At 40.6% G+C, this 20,790-nt stretch overlaps 1 protein-coding gene across 1 annotated transcript in view; it reads left to right on the top strand.

The window, feature by feature from the left end:
- gfra4a (GDNF family receptor alpha 4a) overlaps window positions 1-20,790 on the top strand; it is a 263,440-nt gene that overhangs the window by 18,616 nt on the left and 224,034 nt on the right. The window lies entirely within an intron of this gene.

Consider the following 20,790-nt stretch of genomic DNA (forward strand, 5'->3'; position numbering starts at 1 on the left):
ATGGATCCTAAACTATAAAAAGGGACACATAATTAAAATTCAAACCAAACACTTAACCTCTTGATTTAGTTATTGAGATTTTTAAATCAAATTTTTAACTTATTAAATTAAATGAATGAAGAAATTAATGGACAATCACAGTGAAATCAGATAATTAAATAAATCTACAAAAATAACAGGAATAAACCCCATACAGACTTTCCAGTCCTCAAATCACAATCTGTTACACCTCTTACGATTGGCCAGTGTGACCACGTCCTTAGAGACTGTGGGCCCCTTGTCATGCTGCATCAACATAAATAAAATTAAGCTTTTTGTTACAGAGGAAAATATTAAAACAGTTTATCTCTCCTGTAGAGTTTCATATACTGTGAAGCTGTTCTGAAGGCCCTGGGCTGCTGCATACACACAACCCCAAAATCAAAGTGGACTTATTTCCATCAGATCTATCTGGTTTTGGTCCAGGGGATTCAGAGGCATGCATCAGTATCATGATCTTAGTTGAAAATTAAAATGCATGGAGACCAAAACTTGTTTTCCATGAACAAGCTGCATGCATATTCAATTTTTAAGCAAAATTGTTGAGGCTTGGGCCAGGGGTTCTCAGTGGATTTGACTTCTGAAATTTTTCTTGGCTATCCAGGGCAGTGAGATGAACCACTGGATCAGTTTCTAAGGGTCTAGCCCCATTAGAACCACCCTGTTCCACGTTTGAGGCCTACTAGTAGTGATGAAGCCTGAGACTGTTAAGCTTGCATAAACAAGTCTTGCGCCCTGGTTTTTGAGTACATATTGACATCAAAATTCTCACAGGTATAAGGTCTCCCCCCAAGGTTGGATGTGCAATATCAGATCCCTGACTCCAAAGGGGCCTTCACATGTGCCTGTTTCTCAGTTGACAATTAACCCTTCAGCGTATAAAAAGGCTAAAATGGCCAAAATCTCAGAGATTCATTTACTGATTTGGACCAAAACTTACAGGCTTGATATTTAGTCCAATGTGAATATTCAAACATTTTTTCAGACCTCCAAAGGCCTCAAGGCAAAAACCTGGGCCAAAAAGATTTGTTTTTTGACAACTGTTGCTCTTTTGCTCTGATTTGACCTCTGGAGCACTTAGAGAGATGAAACCTGGACTGTGGGACCTCTAAAAATTATAAAATCATATGGTGGTAGAACCGTTTTGCTAGCCCCTCCCAGACAGGAAGTAGCTCCAGAAACTACCTAGAGACATACCCTTGAGAACATTGGTTCATGGAGATGACCTGAATGACCTCCAAATGTTTTAGCTCATTTAAAGCAAAAATGGCTGATTTACAGGGCTTCAAAGTCCAGATTTTTGCAAGTTTCCCATGGCACCAGGGGGCACAGGAACGTCGTAGAGTCACCAAACCACCACAGTTCTGTTCCAAATGGAGTCTAGTTTAACATATTAAAAAATCAGCCCCAGGGTCCTAGTAAAAAGTTTTTGACCCAAGTCCATTTCTGAACCATCAGGTCTAGCTATCTTCTTACATCCAGAGACCATCATGCCAGAAGAATGAGGCCCACTTCCTCATTTATTGGCCGATGGACACTAAAACTTATATGCAACTTCTAGAGGCACCTCTGAATCTGGATTTTCAATATCAGCCTCCTAGCATCACAGAGGCCCAGATGCCAGCCTATTAAAGTTTGGAGGATTAACCCTTTCATGTCCAGCAGGCCAGATTAACCCAAAAAGCTTAAAATCTCAGAGATTCATTTACTGATTTGGACCAAAACTTACAGGCTTGATATTTAGTCCAATGTGAATATTCAAAAAAATTTTCAGACCTCCAAAGGCCTCAAGGCAAAAACCTGGGCCAAAAAGATTTGTTTTTTGACAAGTGTTGCTCTTTTGCTCTCATTTGACCTCCGTGGCATTTAGAGAGATGAAACCTGGACTGTGGGACCTCTAAAAATTATAAAATCATATGGTGGTAGAACCGTTTTGCTAGCCCCTCCCAGACAGGAAGTAGCTCCAGAAACCACCTAGAGACATACCCTTGAGAACATTGGTTCATGGAGATGACCTGAATGACCTCCAAAAGTTTTAGCTCATTTAAAGCAAAAATGGCTGATTTACAGGGCTTCAAAGTCCAGATTTTTGCAAGTTTCCCATGGCACCAGGGGGCACAGGAACGTCGTAGAGTCACCAAACCACCACAGTTCTGTTCCAAATGGAGTCTAGTTTAACATATTAAAAAATCAGCCCCAGGGTCCTAGTAAAAAGTTTTTGACCCAAGTCCATTTCTGAACCATCAGGTCTAGCTATCTTCTTACATCCAGAGACCATCATGCCAGAAGAATGAGGCCCACTTCCTCATTTATTGGCCGATGGACACTAAAACTTATATGCAACTTCTAGAGGCACCTCTGAATCTGGATTTTCAATATCAGCCTCCTAGCATCACAGAGGCCCAGATGCCAGCCTATTAAAGTTTGGAGGATTAACCCTTTCATGTCCAGCAGGCCAGATTAACCCAAAAAGCTTAAAATCTCAGAGATTCATTTACTGATTTGGACCAAAACTTACAGGCTTGATATTTAGTCCAATGTGAATATTCAAAGATTTTTTCAGACCTCCAAAGGCCTGAAGGCAAAAACCTGGGCCAAAAAGATTTGTTTTTTGACAAGTGTTGCTCTTTTGCTCTCACTTGACCTCCGTGGCATTTAGAGAGATGAAACCTGGACTGTGGGACCTCTAAAAATTATAAAATCATATGGTGGTAGAACCGTTTTGCTAGCCCCTCCCAGACAGGAAGTAGCTCCAGAAACCACCTAGAGACATACCCTTGAGAACATTGGTTCATGGAGATGACCTGAATGACCTCCAAAAGTTTTAGCTCATTTAAAGCAAAAATGGCTGATTTACAGGGCTTCAAAGTCCAGATTTTTGCAAGTTTCCCATGGCACCAGGGGGCACAGGAACGTCGTAGAGTCACCAAACCACCACAGTTCTGTTCCAAATGGAGTCTAGTTTAACATATTAAAAAATCAGCCCCAGGGTCCTAGTAAAAAGTTTTTGACCCAAGTCCATTTCTGAACCATCAGGTCTAGCTATCTTCTTACATCCAGAGACCATCATGCCAGAAGAATGAGGCCCACTTCCTCATTTATTGGCCGATGGACACTAAAACTTATATGCAACTTCTAGAGGCACCTCTGAATCTGGATTTTCAATATCAGCCTCCTAGCATCACAGAGGCCCAGATGCCAGCCTATTAAAGTTTGGAGGATTAACCCTTTCATGTCCAGCAGGCCAGATTAACCCAAAAAGCTTAAAATCTCAGAGATTCATTTACTGATTTGGACCAAAACTTACAGGCTTGATATTTAGTCCAATGTGAATATTCAAAAAAATTTTCAGACCTCCAAAGGCCTCAAGGCAAAAACCTGGGCCAAAAAGATTTGTTTTTTGACAAGTGTTGCTCTTTTGCTCTCATTTGACCTCCGTGGCATTTAGAGAGATGAAACCTGGACTGTGGGACCTCTAAAAATTATAAAATCATATGGTGGTAGAACCGTTTTGCTAGCCCCTCCCAGACAGGAAGTAGCTCCAGAAACCACCTAGAGACATACCCTTGAGAACATTGGTTCATGGAGATGACCTGAATGACCTCCAAAAGTTTTAGCTCATTTAAAGCAAAAATGGCTGATTTACAGGGCTTCAAAGTCCAGATTTTTGCAAGTTTCCCATGGCACCAGGGGGCACAGGAACGTCGTAGAGTCACCAAACCACCACAGTTCTGTTCCAAATGGAGTCTAGTTTAACATATTAAAAAATCAGCCCCAGGGTCCTAGTAAAAAGTTTTTGACCCAAGTCCATTTCTGAACCATCAGGTCTAGCTATCTTCTTACATCCAGAGACCATCATGCCAGAAGAATGAGGCCCACTTCCTCATTTATTGGCCGATGGACACTAAAACTTATATGCAACTTCTAGAGGCACCTCTGAATCTGGATTTTCAATATCAGCCTCCTAGCATCACAGAGGCCCAGATGCCAGCCTATTAAAGTTTGGAGGATTAACCCTTTCATGTCCAGCAGGCCAGATTAACCCAAAAAGCTTAAAATCTCAGAGATTCATTTACTGATTTGGACCAAAACTTACAGGCTTGATATTTAGTCCAATGTGAATATTCAAAGATTTTTTCAGACCTCCAAAGGCCTGAAGGCAAAAACCTGGGCCAAAAAGATTTGTTTTTTGACAAGTGTTGCTCTTTTGCTCTCACTTGACCTCCGTGGCATTTAGAGAGATGAAACCTGGACTGTGGGACCTCTAAAAATTATAAAATCATATGGTGGTAGAACCGTTTTGCTAGCCCCTCCCAGACAGGAAGTAGCTCCAGAAACCACCTAGAGACATACCCTTGAGAACATTGGTTCATGGAGATGACCTGAATGACCTCCAAAAGTTTTAGCTCATTTAAAGCAAAAATGGCTGATTTACAGGGCTTCAAAGTCCAGATTTTTGCAAGTTTCCCATGGCACCAGGGGGCACAGGAACGTCGTAGAGTCACCAAACCACCACAGTTCTGTTCCAAATGGAGTCTAGTTTAACATATTAAAAAATCAGCCCCAGGGTCCTAGTAAAAAGTTTTTGACCCAAGTCCATTTCTGAACCATCAGGTCTTGCTATCTTCTTACATCCAGAGACCATCATGCCAGAAGAATGAGGCCCACTTCCTCATTTATTGGCCTATGGACACTAAAACTTATATGCAACTTCTAGAGGCACCTCTGAATCTGGATTTTCAATATCAGCCTCCTAGCATCACAGAGGCCCAGATGCCAGCCTATTAAAGTTTGGAGGATTAACCCTTTCATGTCCAGCAGGCCAGATTAACCCAAAAAGCTTAAAATCTCAGAGATTCATTTACTGATTTGGACCAAAACTTACAGGCTTGATATTTAGTCCAATGTGAATATTCAAAAAAATTTTCAGACCTCCAAAGGCCTCAAGGCAAAAACCTGGGCCAAAAAGATTTGTTTTTTGACAAGTGTTGCTCTTTTGCTCTCATTTGACCTCCGTGGCATTTAGAGAGATGAAACCTGGACTGTGGGACCTCTAAAAATTATAAAATCATATGGTGGTAGAACCGTTTTGCTAGCCCCTCCCAGACAGGAAGTAGCTCCAGAAACCACCTAGAGACATACCCTTGAGAACATTGGTTCATGGAGATGACCTGAATGACCTCCAAAAGTTTTAGCTCATTTAAAGCAAAAATGGCTGATTTACAGGGCTTCAAAGTCCAGATTTTTGCAAGTTTCCCATGGCACCAGGGGGCACAGGAACGTCGTAGAGTCACCAAACCACCACAGTTCTGTTCCAAATGGAGTCTAGTTTAACATATTAAAAAATTAGCCCCAGGGTCCAAGTAAAAAGTAACCCAAGTCCATTTCTGAACCATCAGGTCTTGCTATCCTCTTACATCCAGAGACCATCATGCCAGAAGAATGAGGCCCGCTTCCTCATTTATTTATTCATTGTAATTTTTCATGACTGACATTTTTTGTCCCTCAGGGGCTTCATGGCCTGAGCACAATGCAAAAAGACATATTTATTTCTCTACTATGATGATCAGGTCACAGGGGAAGCAGCCTTAGCAGGGAAACACAGACTTCCCTCCCCCTGGCCACTTTATCCAGCTTGTCCTGTGAGATCCCAAGGTGTTCCCAGGTCAGCTGAGAGAGATAGTCCCTCCAGCATGTCCTGGGTCTTCCCCGGCTGCCTGTTGGTAGGAGGTGGCTCTTAACACCTCACAAGGGAGATGTCAGGAGGCATCCTTACCAGATGCCCAAGTCCCCTCAGGTGGCTTTTTTCATCGTGGAGGAGAAGCAACTCTACTCCAAGCGCCTCCTGGATGACCGAGCTTCAGACCCTGTCCCTAATTGAGAGCTTGGACATCCTGAGAAGGAACTAATTTCAGCTGCTTGTTCTCAGCATCTTGTTTTTTTTAATTATAGAATCAGAAGAGTTTTTTTTAAATGGGCATAAAACTCTGAAATGGATTCTTTAAGGCGTATTTTAAGGCCCAGTCTCTGATTATCAAATATATATATATATATATATACATTAATTTAAAAATTGTCTGACATCTTTAATTTGATTCAGCAATTATTTCTGACTCTTTCTTCTTTTGCCTTTTTAACATGTTAAACATGTTACATAAAGCCTATTAAGCATGATGCCCTATTTTGGGACCTCATCCAAAAATGACCAGCCCATCTTTAAGTCAGTGTATCTCAGCCTAAAGGTTACTTTGGACAAAGGAAGACTTAAAATTAAAAGACCTGTGAGATTTTTCTAGATATGCAGTGATACAGATATATGGTACTGAGGCCCAGTATATGAGGTTTGAAACCAGCAGATGTGAAATTGTTCATTCTTGCCTAGTGAGAAATACAGTCCCAAAGTAAAAGAAATCCATTGATGAATCAATAATGCTGTGAAAATCAATGCCTTTAATGTGAATTAGTGAAAAATTACAGAGATCTCAGTCCTAAATGTCCAGGCACAGGAGTGAGACCTCCTGTTCTTTTCTCCTATCTTTGCTTGGCCTGTGTGATTACTGAGCAGCTGCAAATGTTACCACATGTATTCTTTGTTTAGTCATATCTGCGGAAGAGATTGGACAATATGGATGATTGACACCTCTATGTAGTCATCAGAGACAATAGAATCCAGGGGCATTGACTAAATCAAGCTAAGCAACACTATTGGCTGATAATGAGCCATCTGACACATGGAGTGAAATTCGACACCCCCTTCCTCCAAAATGGCTGCAGCATTCACTCCAACGAAGACAGTTACGACACAAGTTACACAGTGCAGCAAATGGCTGACACATGGAGAGACAGAGAGAGAGAGAAAGATTGACTAAATACTTAAAAGACAATTGTGTCTCTTTATTTTCCTTAGTCGGATTTGTTATGTTGAGCATAGAGAGATTAGCTACCTTGGTAGCAAAGATGCTTATGGAGACAAGTTCAAAATAGATTATATCTGGGCTGCTTTCTTTTCAAAAAGGTAAGCAACCACTTTAATCACAATAATGTTTACTGTTGACTTTAATATGACATATATGTCCTGCAGAGCAAATAACTTTGCTGGGAAATCATTAAGCTACGTAAGTTCAAGTAATGAAGACTTATAAGGGCCTTTGTTGTGGGCATCATATGTGCAGGAAAAATTTTGGTACTGAGAGTTCCACAGCTGGTGGACATTTATGCCTTGAAATATTTGATACATTAGTTTATATGTGCAAGTGTCAGACAGTAGGTACACTGCAAAGCTTTTTTATAGTCTAAACCTCATAGATAAGCATGGTGAGCATGTAAGTATAAAACAGCATAAAAGCATGAATTCTGAACCAAATGTAATAATAAATAAATCCTACATTTAATTTTTGAAAAGGGGCTTGTGACATCAATAAAACATGCTAAATTTAAGCCTAATATCAAATTTTCATGGCCTGTTATTTATGGCCTTCATTTTTTTGAGTGAACCAAAACTATCGACATGAATAGTCATATTATAATGGTAAAATTATCAATATTTTTTTAGAGTCAGGCCACTTCACATGGTAATGGTGCATTGGTCAACTTTTCTTTGTTAAAACCATATTTTAATCACTTTGTTTTCAATGCAAATGAGTGGATAGGCCTCTACATATATGGACATATGAGCTATAAATCATCCTTTATCATTTTGTTTGATATCAAATATTAAATTGTAGTGTTGGGTCCTGTTTTCCTGGAAATAGAATGTCAGAGTTAAATTATGATTACATTATGCATACTTGCAGAATGCAAGCTATATTTAAATTAAAGCCCTTAGCCTTGGCATGCAGCAGGTAGATGTCTCTAAGGTTGGCTTCTGATTTACAGCTTTTAAATTTGGCATTTAAGGTGAAACTTAAACATCAACGCTGAGCAACTACTCCTTTGGTTGTTGCACATCTAACTGTTTTATAGCATGTTACATATTATAAAAGCAAGTTATACATTACATAAATAAGTGAAACCTCATCACCACTGTGTAAACCCACTTTCATATTCAAAAACCTTTGTAATATTTATGACCATGTCCACCCTGATCTGTTTCTATGTGGTCTGGAGATGAAAAAATGGCAAAATATCCCTATATTGAATTAAATACCCAGGTTAAAGGCTTAATATATATATATATATATATATATATATATATATATATATATATATATATATATATATATATATATATGTGTGTGTGTGTGTGTGTGTAAAATATGCTTAAAACAGTCCCAAGCCTCTCTGTAATGATCTAGTAATGATTTATCTTGTATAAGTATAAAAGTTTTGGATCTGGGCTATGTAAAATGTGGTCTAGACAAAGAGAAAAATGTCCTTATTTTGTTTTCTATTTAATACAATACAAAAAAAATTAAAATATGACAGTGGTCTTTGGAAAGCATATAGGATTTACTTACTTTTCTTATTATTATTATACCTTACATATAGAAATTGAATTCTTTAAATTTAACCAGATCATATTGAAAAATAGTATTGTGGAAGAAATTGAGCACAAATTCAATAATTAGCCATTGATTTATTTTACAAATCATGAAGATAAGCTTCCTAAAATGCTATGCAAAACAGAAGAAATAATAATTAGGATTGGATTTCAATACAGCAGCAGAGGATGATGCCTGTGGGCTTAACTGTTTGGGAATAATTTGGCTGCAATACCTAATTCCAGCCAGAGGTGGAGCAGGACTAATTCGGCTGCAGTTCCCATTCTGAGCAGTAGGCGGAACAGAGAGCAAAATGAGTGTGAAATTCTGGTGAGAAATTCTCGACATTGACCCATTCTGAGGACTTTTGGTGAAAATCACAGGGGAGCTTCTACATGCTATTTAGAGGTGATTTAAGGGCTGACAAAGTGAGGACCGGCCAAAATGTCCTCACTTCCCAAAAATGTTCTCACTCTGTTGGTTAAAAACGCATGCCGGTCCTCACAATGTAGTATGTACAAGAACACACACACACACAAACACAAACACACACACACACTATGCTCTCCATCCAAATCTATTAATCATCTAACCTGCACACTTCTCATGGTGCCAGCTGGTGCAAGCCATTTCTAATGTCTGTGCTGTTTTCTTGCTGGTCTAATTTAAAATTCATCTGTGGTACAAACTCTGACTTTCTCTGATTCTGCTGCACTCGGTTCTGCAAACCAAAAAAAAAAAAAGAAAGAAAGAAAAATCACGGTAGAGGAAAAGAGAGGAAAAGGATCTTCCTGCAGAGCGAATGCAGGCTGGAAACAGGACGTACGGATGGAGGGATTTGTATTTGTGTGAGACTTATTGCCTCTCTGATGACAGCTCTACGTCTCAGACTCCATTTCCTTTTGCTGCAGCTGTGATTTCAGTCAGTCACAAGCCACACTCAGAGAATAAACCAGAAACTCTGAGGCTCCCAGACAAGATGTTCCTCCACCTTGACCCTGAACACCTGTACACACAGCACTCCTGTCCCCTACAGCCGCTAACGCTGTTATGTCTCCCTTGTCTCTCTTCCACTTTTCCCATCAAATGTGAAAGCCGTGTCACCGTGCAGGGCTGTCACTCAAGACATTAGCCGTGTGGGGAGGTGGGAGCAGGGGGGGCAGTCAGTCCTAGTCTCCTCTCCGCAGATATTCTCACCTTGTCAAATACATGTGTCAAAACGCCAGAGAGACTCTCACCTCGGGGCCTCATGATCCCGTCCATCAGCCACATGGGGAGGCAGGAGCAGAGAGGAGGAGGAAGAGGAGGAGGGGGATCAAAGGAAACTGAGGCAGCTTTAGCCTGGAGGTTAGCAAGGAAGAGTGGAAGGTGGTCGCTTCAAATCCACAGGACTCAGGCGGACTCCGAGTGGGAGGAGTCAATCAGTCTTAAAGTGCTGTCAGATGTGAGTGCACCTGAAGGGTTCTTGAGGAAAAGTGGAAGATGCACCTTGAAAGTTCAGGATTTATGATGAGTGTGATGGCTCCTGTGAAGTGCTTTAAACAGCTGAAATTAAAACTGTTGACTCTTTTTGACCTGTGAATGCTAACGACACCATCCTCAACAACACTGACCTACTCCATGATCATAATTTTAATACCTGCAACCACAGACACTGATGAGGTGATAACAACATGCTGTGAATATGCTGGAATTAATATATATATATATATATATATATATATCGAAAACAAGATGGATGTTATGTCAGAAAACACCTTACGCTCAGTTGATGGAGCAGGCGCCCCATGTACAGAGGCTATAGACCTTAAAGTGATACTCCGGGATGGAACAAGTTGGGTCCTATCACAAGGTTTAGGGCAGAAATTACCCCTACAGCAGTGTTTTTGTGCAGCAGAAGCCCAGGGCGCACGCACCAAACATCCCCTCCCTGCTCCACTACTGGTTTCCTCTGCACTCAGACGGGGCCATTTTTTACTTGACCAAAAACACAAATAAACAGACTCCCACTGAAAAAATCTGATATCGGTCTGCATTCACACTTTATGGCTCTAAGGCTCTAGTTCTCATCGTGTCTCTTCGTCCTGGCAGACTACCTGTGTTTGTTTATATCTGGCTACGAGGCGCGCACGGACTGTTACACTAAGCGGCCAGTGCACCGTAGCCAGCTGTGGCTCTGCAGCGTAGGTAGCGCGGTTTTTACGCCACGATGAGAACTAGAGCCTTATTTAGCGGTGTTTTTGTGTGAAAGTAACGCGCTGAAATTCTCTAAATAAAGCGTGAATGCAGACCGACATCAGATTTTTCCGGTGGGAGTCCGTTTATTTGTGTTTTTGGTCAAGTAAAATATGGCCCCGTCTGAGTGCTGAGGAAACAGGCAGAGGAGCAGGGAGGGGGTGTTTGGTGCAAGCGCTCTGGGCTTCTGCTGCACAAAATCACTGCTGTAGGGGTAATTTCTGCCCTAAACCTTGTGATAGGACCCAACTTGTTCCATCCCGGAGTATCACTTTAAAGCACTGGCTGTATGATCAATTTCATTTCCCCAAGTCTAAAAAATCCCCACACAATCCTCAAAAATAGGAATAAGAAAAGAAAACAGGATCACAAATGTAAAGGAAAAAATAAGCTGCAGATCAGTGTACCTCGTTAGCCACAGGGGGCGCCAGAAGCAGCATAAACGTATCCAGCTTTAATTCAGGTCACGCATGTTTGTGTTGTTGTATTTCAAATGCAAGGTAGAGCCTGAATCTGAAGCATAACATCAAAGACTCTAAAAACACTTTGATTAATAATAGGCTTGAATTTGTTATTCCGTCCAAATAAAACCGCTGAAGTGGGAGAGAAATCATATTTGCTGCTCAGAAATTGCACCTTTCACGGAGCTCATGAAGGCAGCATCAATTGTTTGAGCAGCGTCTACAGAAGTGGCCCTGAGCATGATTAACAACAACTTTCAATTCCAGGTGTGTGTGTTTGTGTGTACGTGTACACAGCTCTTATGAGGACCTGCACTTGACAGCTCATTCTCCTTACGAGGACCATTTGACTTAAAAGGACGTTGTGGCTTTTACTTGTGTTTTCATGCAGCTCACTCCCCTTTAAGCTCCTGCTGCAAATAAAAGCACGCTCCTCTACGACTCACCGGGCCAAACAAGGCTTTATAAACGCCTGTGGTGTCGAGGGCTGGGGTAATAACCGTCCGATCTAATATGTCTCTCTGATGAAACAAGGTGTATGGAATGGATGTATGCAAGATTAGCATGCGTGTTGTTTTGCATGTTGTTAACTCACAGGGCTAAACTTGTGCATTATAAAGAGACAGGGGAAAAACAAGCTTCTATTTACTTCAGATTCATATTAGCATATTTACTGCTCAGTCTTGTGATGCTTCAGTGATTATCTGCCCGCACCGCTCTGAACATTTTGCAATCATTACTCTAATTATGTGACCAGGTTCATCTGCATATTATCCTGTCTCTAAGTGGTGGGCAGTAAATGAACATGGCCTGCTTTGCCATTTGAGACATAGCTGAGAGTTTGTGTCGTTTTACATATGGTAGTTTTATATATGCATGAGTAATTGGCTGGCGAGAGCGAATAACTGTGAAGGACTTACTTTTCAAGTGTGGTATGTATATTTTTCTGGCCTGGGGTCTTGGCGATTGGTGCATTACAGAGGCAGTACCCAGGGAGGGACTGTGCTTATGATTATGGGCTACATTAAACTGCAGGAAGCCCTTTGTAAAACAAACTGGTGTGGCTGTGGACTCGACTTATCAACACGGGGGGCCATTACATCCCAGAAAGAGCCCCCGTAGACTGAAAAACATTTTAACCTCTGCGTCTGCATCAGCGTGTGCTGCCAAAAAGCTGATTGTATGTTTCATTTTCTAGACTTTACCAGGAACAGAGAACAGAATGAACAGACTGCAGCGATGAAACAGCGAGAGGAAACACTTAACTCTGAATATGAAACCGCTGAATGAGATTAGTTCACCACAATCAAAAGCTGTGACTGATGATGAAAATGGAAAACGAATTTCAGAACAGAGAACCAAAGTGGTACAGATATCTTGAGGCAAGTTATCTGATTACAAAGAAGTGACTGATTGCAGCTGAATAATTAGGCCAAAATCAGTCTTTATGCTCTTAGGCTAATGTTGCTGCTGTTGATATTTGCTCCAAATCACAGAAATGAAGAACTTAACATTTGAGGACAGGGTAGTTTCAACGAATTACAAAGAAATTAACTATTTGTTGTAGGGATGAATCACTTCCTTGGTCGTTTGAGATAAAACATCTTTTAGTGTTCTGATTTTCCGTCCAGGAAAAATAATGAAACTTTATTCACATAACACGTTTCAAAACAAGATTACAAAGTGTTTACAGATTAAAAATAAACAGATGAAAAAAACATTTAAAAAAACGACAGTTAAAACTTTCTCTCCACTTTTGGCGACCCTGAGTTACAGTCACTCATACCTGTCCATTTTCTTGCCGCATCGTGACTTCTGTCTTGTTGGTGAATGTTTTTCTCGCGTGAAATAAAATATGATAGTGCTAAAACATTGGCTAAGTCTACCCAGGTTTCATGTCTTAAAAGTGAATTTCACACTTTTATTTATCTCCTTTTTGATTCCAAAACACATGCCTCACTAAAAGTTATTTACTACAGTGTGCGGAAACTCTGGGTCTTCTTCATAGCATCCTTAAGACACAGTTGCAGGAAACCACTCTGCGAAAGTGTGAATAGACATTATCTTCAGTGGTTTGTTAAAGGCCGAACCGAGAGGTTGGGGCATCACACAAAAATGATACAAACTCAAAAATATGTAAAGATCAGTGGCTATTGCTCTAAGACTACAAAGGAAGCTCAGCTTCCCGTAAAATGTCCCCAAAAAAAGTGGTGATATGTTCTGCTGTGTGTACATTTCATTGACAAAATATGTGCTAGAATTCCTTCATCTTTTGTTCAGGATCAGCTACCTATCACAGGTAACTGGCTCCACCTCCTCATTCATCCCCGCAGCGTCTCAGCGCTTTAACACAGTCGGAAGCTGAGCGTCTTTTGACTTCAACGTGGAAGCGTAGAGTGGGTTGTTCCACGGTGGAAACTGGATGGTCGTTTAATGATAAACGCTGGGCTTTGTCCCGCCCTCGGACGCTCAGCGTCTCTGGGGGTCTATGAGGCAGTGGGCTGGCCTGGACGCTGGGCTTCTGCATGATTATTGGATGATCTGTCTGGGGCCAAATCCCTTTTTGATTGACAGTGAAATGAGCCAGTCAGTGATCTTGAAGTTTAACCCTCCACCAGAGCATCTTCTCAGTTGTTCTGGACTGATCTGTAGGCTTTATCGATCACCAGCAAGTTTACCTTTCTTAAAAACAACGAGCGTTGAGAGGACACCGGTAAAATCCCTGGAAAAACACGTGGTTGGTACGACAGGGTCACAGATCATCTTCTTGAAAAGGAACACAAGGGTAGAATTTACGTTTAAGTAAATAGATAAATAAACAAATTTATGATGTAGGCCAGAAAAAAAATGAGCTTCCCTTTCTTGACTGACCAGCAGCCGTCACTGGTGAAGATGAATGTTTGTTGCGTGCCTGTTCTAATGAAGAACCCAGTGATGAGTGTCATATCACTCTCCAGTTATACGAAAAACATGAAGCCTAGAGTTGGATTGGCTCCTGCTATCCTGCTGTCTCACATATTTCCGAACCTATTTCATTCCCTAGAGACAGATTTAGTATCTCTCAATATCAAAACGTGGCTGTTTATTGAACAGTTATGGGAATTTCAAAAGAAATATTTTTAAATACATTAATCAATCTTAATTTTTTTAATAATGTATATACAATTTTCAAAATATTGCAAGATCAGCGGTTCCCAAACTTTTCAGGCCATGCACTCCTCCTGACTAAACCGACACACTCCCAATGCCAGAAATATAAAAATAGAAAAGATGTAGTCTTTATAGCCATATATATACATATGGTCTCAAGTTTGATAAAATAGGCTACTGTTAACAGAACAGAATGTACATTAATGGGTCTAATGATCTCTCACATTACAAACAGTGTGGAGAAAAACAGTCAAGTATGGTCCCTGAGCGATGGATAGCAGTCATTACTATGTAGCAAAAATTCAACATTTACATATTTAAACTTTTAACCCCAATTAAAAGTGTTTGAATTCTTTGTTCAATTATCTATATGTTTATTTATTGATACAATATTAATATATAATAGTGCTCAGAGGCCATTGCACTTGGGAATCCCTATTTTCATCTAGATGTTGACCGTAGGTACAGGCTAACATTTTATAAAACTTGTTTATACACCCAGAGAAACTCAATTCTCTTAAAATGAACTTTCTGTTTACCTGTTGAAAATCATTCCAGCAGTCTTTGTTGATTCCTGTCTCTGTTTACCCAATTTCCTGCAAAAAAAATTACTTCTTTTTATAGACGCTACAGGCTCCAACTGCTTGTTTCAAACCATGTCTGCCTGCTTTTTGGCACCAGAGAGGAAGCAGTAACAACAATGTGATTATAAAACCTTGTTTGCTATAAACAGCTGCTTCCCACAGCCGTTGGACCAAACTTTACAGTAGCTGAGGCACAGAACTGTTCATAATGGGAGTAACAGGCTCAGCAGGATGGACTTTTTTGTGATAATGACCTCTGAAGACACGTGAAACATCCACGACGTACAGCTGATGTTGAAAAATGGTTTTTCTGACATTTGACTCCTCAAGATCAACAATCCCAAACACAAACTCACACATTGCGCAGCTTCTCGTCTCTCCTGTGGATCCAAACCAAACTCTTTCTGTTGCTCTCAGCAGTTACTCAGCCCCATCTCTTTGCTTTGTACGCCGATGAATAATTTGCTCTTTGCATGTTTGGTAACCTTGAATTGTGACGGGTAATATTATGTGTTTTTACCAGTATGCGCTTTATGCATTTATTCGAACAAATCCAAGAGCCCACCCCCTCACCGGCACCTCCTGACACATGCATAATTCATACTCCCCCTCCTCTCCTTTCCCAGGTCCGCGGAGCTGGTGCAGGGTTGCAAAGTTTCTTGATTCCTCTTATAGTGAATACTTTTCTGCGCCTTCAAGTTCCTCTGACAGAGCCAGGCGAGAGAACAGTGTCGGGAAATTACAGGAGCAAACATCGCAGGGAGAGGAGGGTATGAATGTGAATAAGCTGTGTGTGACAGCAAGAGAGGGGATTTATTTTTCCATGAGGCCCCGGCTGTCGTTGGGCATCTAACAGAGAGGAGATGTGTATCCTCTGAAGAGCTCAGCTGCACTTATGATCCTGCTTCTCTTCACTTTGTTACCTAGAATTAACTCTCCTTCTCCTTTGAGTTTTATTTATATCTCCCTGGTTTTTGTTTATTCATGACACTTGTTGCACCAAATCCCAGGAGCAGAGATTTCAAATGATTGGGCCGATCTCCCCCCTGAGCTCTTCACGTTAGCAGATATCGTTTATGACACCTAATCCATCTTGTCTGATTAATTCATTGAGTCAATTTGTCAAGCGTCTCCTCACGCAGATTATGCTTCAGCTGAAGAGCGTTCACACTGCGCGTCTAACTGTCGCGATGACTCAACAAAGAGTTGAAACATAAAGTCAGATAGCAGCGGGTGTGTTTGCTCGGTGACTGGCTGACATTTACAGGCGCTTGTTCTGGGCTGTCTTACTGATTCTCGCACTGCTTTGTGTTATCCCTGCCAGGACAAGTAACACTGTATGTATAAAGAGCAGATGGAGGCAATTACAGGCCAAGAAAAGAGCAAAATGGAGGCCCAGAGATGGAGATAAACACACCCTGGAGTAGAGGAAAACCAGACTGCAGCACTGATGCTGGTAGGAAGGATTTTGCAGGCTGAAAGTGACAGTGCTCCTTATTATGTTAAAACCCTGTCATTTCCACTGGCTTTTGTTGAGGGACGATTACGCCACAGAGACAATTACCCTGCCCTTGCCGCACTGAAAGGATATGGCATTTTACTGCCACTGTATTCCATAGCCAGGCGTTTAACTTTGTAATGAAGAGGCTGCAAAATGGTCCAGGCTGATTGTGAGAAAGCCTAAAAGGCTGCAATTAATCAGAAGAGAAAGTTTGGTGAGTGGGGGGAAAGGTAGCTCTGAGTTGGCTCTGCACAGAGAATGACAAGTGGTAATGAAACAAGCGAGCAGGGCTTCAAGGCCCTTCATCAAGTGTTCCCAGTACTTAACGCCTGTAAGTGTGTCTGTCAGTGCGTTTTTAAGTATAAGGAACTTTCATTGCGACTACTGAACACCATTATCCAGACACATACAATAAAGGCTCTCATTACTCCACCGTTTAAGTGAAGGAGGTGCTGGAGGTGACAATCATATTCAAATCCCACATAGATGACGGAGACAGTGAAGTATAGCAAGGCCTGATCTTTTTTTCACATCACATGCATCGGTCACGCACAGAAACTGTTATATTACCTCCATCCAGTAGGAATGGGTACCGAATTAGGTACTTTTACAGGTATAGGTACCGTTTCATGTTGTACTAAAAGGTGCCATGTTTAGGTACCTAAGTGCATCCTTGTGACTGTGAACACAGCATTGCAAGTTTATATACTGAGAGATAAATATGTAAAATTGGAAAAACTTTGAGATTTTAAAATTAAACTAGAAAAGCACTCAGAGAGCGCAGACCTCCGCCAAGCATGTTGTGTTTGTGACGTAACACTTTAGTCTTACTTTAATGTTATACTCCCTTTGCGTTACCTGACAGTGTTGAAAACTATGATGAACCAGTACATATTTCATACTCTGGATCTTAGTATCCAGAATATTGCCAGGATCTGGATCATACTTTTACATCTGTCAGAAATTATGGTGACCCTGTCTTGTATTGTTTTGCAAAGCAATCCAAACCATTTATGGTGGAGTTATATACACATATGGTGAAAACAGCCCTATCTCACAATGATATAGACCTGATAAAGAATGATCCAAAGGGTGATCCAGATCACCTCTAAAATTTTATCTCTTCTCTCTTATGCCATTTTGAACATTTCCTTAAAGTTTCATCAAGATCTGTTTGTTAGTTTTTGAGTTATGTTGTTCACAGACAAACAGACATACTCTCCCAAAAACCTAACCTCCTTGGCAGAGGTAACAAATTAATATTCATTACCACATAAACACACACAAAAGTACCAAAAACTGGTACCATTGAGTATCAATACCCATTGCCAGGTACTGGGTATTGGTACCGCATCATTTTAAATATGAAAGGTACCCATCCCTACCATCCACATTCTTCAAGTGTTTTCTGTCTTGCCGCTAAGGGAGATGAGGTTTCACAGAAGAGAAGACTTTCAGCTAAGCTCTAACTTGTGTCTTGATGAATATGTATCAATGTTTTTATCAGGCGCAGTTGGAGAGCACCAGTGTTTCTTATTGGAAAAGGAAACGATATCTGCAGAGACGTTAATCAATGCCAGGAGACAACAACATGTTTATCCAGAAGAGTCGGTTTTATTTTTACATCCTCCTGGAAATGTTTCCCTCCCTGGTTTCAAATTTATTTCGTCTGTGTGCAGCTTAAGACTGGTTGTGACAAACACTTGGGATGGGAGAAAAAACTGAAAAGTATTGAGGCATCTTTTTTTTTGTTTGTTTAACAACTTTAAACTGTGATTTTTTTTTAGTGTATTTAAGAAAGTGTATTTTGTATATTTTTATTATTATTATTATTATTATTATTATTATTATTATTACTATTACTATGATTATTATTATGATTATTATTATTGTTATTATTGATATTATTTTATTTATTTAATTATTTATTTATTTAATCATTTAATTATTTTCAAATTTTAATCCTTGATTTTAGTCTGTTTGTGAGCTGGGCTGGAAAAAAAGTTGAGATGTGAGATCCCCTGAATAAATCCTAAAAACTGACTCACATGTGATGTTCATTTAATGGGGAAAATATGGCTCCTTATATAGTCTGTAGACATCATCATCATCATCATCATCATCATTCAACTTTTTTACTTGGTCTGTTGCTAAAAAAGCAAAGTTAAAATCCCCAAAATTGGGACCAAAAAGTCCCAATTTAAATCAATGTGCACCCCAAAAACTGTAACAGAATTGAATTGGAAGAAATGCATATTGTCCCAGCCATAATTAACACTGTTTTTAATTAGGTGACTTACAATATGATACAATAGAATATACTGTAATGTGAGACAATACAGTCAATACAACAGAATATATGGCACTATGATACAATACTAAATGATAGGGTAGGATTTACTGTGATACATGAAACAATTCAATATAACACACTAGAGGTTTTCAATAGAAGGTCTGCAGCCTCAAGAGGGTCCATAAAGATACTGCAGGGGGTCCGTGACAGTTTTTTGTATTTTCAGATAATTATTCCCTAATATTTCAATTTTTCCTCTTGTTATTTACTTTGAACACACATTTATGGAAACACATAGGCCAAAGATGCTATTGTTCAGTCAGAAATGGCAACACAGGTTCACTCAGCATTCACCTCTAGCTTCTCAAGACAGAGGAAAACCCGCTTCTATTGCTGCTCTGCCAATCACAAGGCTGCATATTTCATACTGGCTTTGTTTCCCCAGAATAGCTTAATACTGAATGCACACTAACATGGTATGTTTATATGTAGTATTGGATGTATGTATATGTAGGTTGTATGTATACGAGTGGGTCCCTGCTCCATCTCTTCATTAGCTAGGGGGTCCTTGGTCTGAAAAACATTGAAGACCCCTGATATATACCATTTATACCTGATATATGTCAATACAGTAGGATATGTTATGATACTTTTGAATGCGATTGAGTTCAGTTTGAGCATTCAGTCTGCCTCCTGTGTCTAAGACCCTGAGCGTGTCCATTAAGCTCAGTTTAACCTTGAAGATGTTTCTGCTGGCTCGCCTTCTTTTGTCGGCACTCAGAAAATAAATGAACGGCGAGGAAGCTTCTCTAGACGTCTTTGTTACCGATGTTGACTGGAACGAATCATCCGTCAATAAGTGTGGGGAAAATATTGTTGTGAAATATGTTATGTGACCAAATATCTGTCAAGAAGAGACAGAGAAGTAGTCTGGAGATGTTTCTGCGGCAGTACAGCTTTCAATGTTTGACAGAGAGTAGGTGACTGAAGGAGGAATCACAGAAAGCTGATTATCAGAGTCGAAAGTTGAAAGTTGTCAAAATTTTCAGAGTGCTTCATCTAACGTGCTGGTTTTGGCTCAGGATCACCTTGTAAAACAGGTAAGAAATGTGTCTCTGTATGCCAGGCAGATTAGTAATGTAGCAGCAAGTTTGTCTTTGGGGATTATGAATGTGTTCTTTGTAAATCAACAGAAGTTGTTGTGAGTATTTCAATGAAAGGGCTGGATAATAAGGAGAGACACAGGAGAGGCAGCAGTTATCCATCTCTCCCTGCCACAGCTCACATTGAGGTTAGGTCGTGTTAAAGTTGCAGCTCCTCCGCTTGCCTCATTACTTTACCCTGAACTCACGGCAAATTAGAGCAGGCCAGCAGGCGGCTGAGGGGGAGCAGAGATCCCCGTCCGGAGCAGGAGCCGAATCAAGATGACATCCTGCGGCCTCTTCGGCAGGGGCCCCGGGATCTGGGGAGCTAATTGGTTTCTAATCAGAGCGGCAGTGTCTGCTCAGCCTGTTAAGATAGGAATAGAGGGAGAGCGCGTGAAATCAGGACTCGGGAATCGGGTTCAGTGCCAGGCTGTCAACTGACTTCGCCAACGGGAGGCGGAGGAGGGGTGGGCAGGTGTGGAACGGGCCAAATCGCAGCAGGCGGTCCAAGCAGCCCGTCTGAGATGTGTGCCAGATAACATTTATGAAGGCTAATGAAAGAGTGTGTGGCTCAGCACTCTCACATGGTTTTTCCCTCCGTCTGTTTCCACTGTAGTCTAAGTTGGGATGCTTAGATGATGTTGTTTTGGTCGGACTTGCTTCACGTCATCGCTCAGGCAGATGGATAAAACATGAAAAGTTGGAATACATCCCCGTTTGCATAAAGACAAAGGCTAAACAGAACTGTTTATTGGCACTGATGAGGGAACAGTTTGCATCTTGTCCCTCTTCCCAGAATTTATCACACAAAGTCTAATTCAGCTTCCACGCAACCATATAAAACATCTTTGCATTAAATGAATATTAAAGAGTGACATATGTTTCCTTATAACAGCTTGTAT

Source organism: Halichoeres trimaculatus, unplaced genomic scaffold (assembly GCF_033239565.1).
Source record: "Halichoeres trimaculatus isolate MK-OKI-2021-1 unplaced genomic scaffold, fHalTri1.1 fHalTri1_scaffold_17, whole genome shotgun sequence".
Lineage (NCBI taxonomy): Eukaryota > Metazoa > Chordata > Actinopteri > Labriformes > Labridae > Halichoeres > Halichoeres trimaculatus.